The sequence below is a fragment of the Elgaria multicarinata genome, chromosome 4, assembly GCF_023053635.1.
Source record: "Elgaria multicarinata webbii isolate HBS135686 ecotype San Diego chromosome 4, rElgMul1.1.pri, whole genome shotgun sequence".
Lineage (NCBI taxonomy): Eukaryota > Metazoa > Chordata > Lepidosauria > Squamata > Anguidae > Elgaria > Elgaria multicarinata.
The window spans coordinates 98450327-98453716 of record NC_086174.1 but is presented as its reverse complement, the minus strand read 5'-3'; positions in this window follow the sequence as shown (position 1 = coordinate 98453716).

The window sequence follows — 3390 nt, the reverse complement described above, 5'->3', positions numbered from 1 at the left end:
TCTCGCCTTTGTGTCTTTGCATGGAGGAGGGTGGGGGGTGATGTCATGGCTCTCTTGCCTGCCTCCCTCCCTCCCTGCCTAAAAATAAAAATATAGGAGCAATTAATCGACCCCCGCCCGGCCGGCCGGTGGCGCCACCCAAGCCGCCTCTCTCCCCCCTTCCCCCATGCAAGGACGGTGGGCGGGAGAAGAGAGAAGGTCACCCGTCAGCCAAGGGCAGCCTTCACCGGGGAGCTTTTCGGCTACTGGGCACAGGGCGGGGATTTCAGACGATGGCTGGCTTAGAAACTATTTCGCCCTCATCCAAGCCTTCCAGATGCCTAAGACTACAACTCCCATCATCCTCCAGCCAGCCTAGAACCGAGTTGAAGGCTGTGATATACTGACCCGGTCTTATGAAGCAATGGTTTGCTTTAGTCATCATTTTAGTTGCTGCTGTTATTGTCCTTTCCGGCAGCTTATATGCCATTAGCCGGGACCACGTCACGTGGCCAGGCTTCAGGTGATGAACAGCATCTTTTGGTCAAGAAATAAAAGACCGCGGGTTGGAGCTGGTAAACAAAGCCTTGCTTTTCCGAAGATACGTTTTCAGTTAACTCCTACCATCACCAATGAGTTCTTCTTTTTAAAGTTTTAATTAATCATTGGCTTCCCTTCCAAGAGAGAGAACGCACACCGAATTTGTTTGGCCACAAATATTAAGTCGTTATGGGTTTGGGAACCATGGAAAAATTGCCCCAGGTCTATGGCCATAGTTAGTAACTGGGGCTTGTATCCAAAGTTAATCTAACTTAAGCCGCATTCATGTTATTGTGTCTGCTAAGAAGGACTAACATTGGATACAGCCCTTGCTTTCACAAAGGGGCATTTTGGCAAGTGTGAATACTATGTGGGCCAAATCCTCATACCCGTTCCCCCCCCAAACTCAAATAGCTTGATGCCAAACCCATTACCATAGTTGCTTCTCTTCTACACCCTCCTTCCCTCTCAAGTAGCATGCCTCAGTTTTGGCCCAGGGCTTGCCAGTTGCTCACTCTTATCATGGGGTTTACTTTCTTTTCTCATTCCCCCCTTCTTACCCAAGAATTCTTTAAAGATCATCAATGGATGCCACAGCACATGGAGAAACCATTTTTCACATGCAGCTGTATGTACAAATTGCTATTCTTCCTATAAGAAGCTTAGAATGTAATATGTGGGGTAATCCTTGCAACAGGACCCAGGGATAGGTTAGACCATATCTAAAAGCCCAAGGTTACAAGAGTCAAACCTCTGTAGATTTGTCTTTCTAATCATTGATTCTTTTCTTAAGTTACTGTAGTGAAACCACCTATCCAAACAATTAACGTCTGTGCCATGTTCTGGTCTTCCCTGCGCCCACAGGTATGTTGGTTGCCCTATCAGCCAGGCCTCAGGCCTCCGGATGCTCCTCTTAAACATAATTCCTGAACGCCCTTTCCTGAGTGGAGCTCGTATGGCTCCATGGTATACCCCAGAGTTGAGAGCAATGAAACAAAATAGGAGACAGCTTGAGAGCAGATGGAGATGAACTCCTAGTGGATGTGATCGAACACTGGTAAGTGCCTATAGTAAGGTATAGTCAGGGGCAGTGAGGGTAGCATGATATCCTTCTGGAACGACTGGCTGAGTTAGGAGTGGGAGGTACTGCATTGCAGTGGTTCCGTTTCTACTTTGTTGGTCGGCTCCAGAAGGTGGTGCTTAGGGAACATTGCTCAGCACCGTGGATTCTCCAGTATGGGGTTCTGCAGGGGTCAGTCTTGTCCCCCATGCTGTTTAACATGTACATGAAGCTGTTGGGTGCGGTCATCCAGACTTATGGAGTGCGTTGTCATCAGTACACTGATGACACACAGCTCTATTTCTCCTTTTCATCTTCAACAGGTGAGGTTATGGATGTGCTGAACTGGTGCCTGGCCGCAGCAATGGACTAGATGAGGGCTAATAAACTGAAACGCAATCCAGACAAGACTGAGATGCTGTTAGAGGATGGTTCTTCTTACTGGATAGTGGGTGTTCAACCCGTTCTGGATGGGGTTGCACTCCCTCTGAAGGAGCAGATTTATAGCTTTGGGGTTTTCCTAGCACTATCTCTGTCACTTGAGGTTCAGGTGGCCTCAGTGGCACGGAATGCCTTCTACCAGCTATGCCTCTATTTGGAAAGGGATAACCTGGCTTCAGTTGTCTATGCTCTGGTAACCTCCAGATTAGATTACTGCAACGTACTCTACGTGGGGCTGCCTTTGAAGATGGTTCGGAAGCTGCAGCTTGTGCAAAATGCAGCGGCCAGATTGATAACAGGGACCAGAAGGTTTGAGCATGTAAGACCCACTCTAGCCAGCTTGCAGTGGTTGCCTGTATGTTTCCGAGCCCGATTCAAGGTGCTGGTTTTAACCTTACATGGCTTGGGACCACAATCCCTGACAGAACTCCTCTCCCAACATGAACCTGCCCATACACTACTCTCAACATCTAAGGTCCTACTCAGGGTACCTACCCCAAGGGAAACTCGGAGGATGGCAACAAGGGAGAGGGCCTTTTCAGTGGTGGCCCTCCAATTATGGAATGATCTCAACAAGGCTCGCTTGGCGCCAACATTATCATCTTTTTGGCACCAGGTCGACTTTTCTCCCAGGCATTTAACAGCATATGTTGAGTTTTTAATTGACCCAGAATATATATTGTATGAAATCTGTTTTCATGGTTTTAAATTTTGTATGTTTGTTTTTAATGTTCCATGTTTTAATCTTTGAAAACTGACCACAGAGCTTTGGCTATGGGGCAGTATATAAATGCAATAAATAATAATAAGTCATCATCCTCTAGTATCCCTAACAAGTTCCCATTGTTCCATTTTTTTTAAAGAAATTCTGCCAACTAAGTACTAACCCTGTCCTTTTTCTATTGTGTACACCTGCTTTTCCAATTAAGTTCCTATCTCCACTTTTAAAGAAGGCTTCCATCATCCATATTTAAGAACACATCAGCAGAGTGGGACTAACAGTTATGGGAACATTGTTGTGCAATCAGACAAATGAACATTAACAAATCAATGGACACCACATTAAAAGAATCATATATTTTCTGTATCTAACCTAACATGAATTAATGAGAATGGTATCCACTTTTAAAATCATAGGAACTGTGCAATGTGCTTCCCTCCTTAGCTTACTTCTGGAGGGGCAATGTGGTGGACTAGAACCAAGGAGACCTGGGTTCAAGTCCACATTCATGATGACCTTGGACTAGTAATTATCTTAGCCCAATCTACCTCACAAGCTTGATAGGAGAATAGAGCCAAGTATGCCACTCTGTGATCCTTAGAAGTAGCTTGGAATTAAATATAATATGGCAAATTATTTGTATAATGCC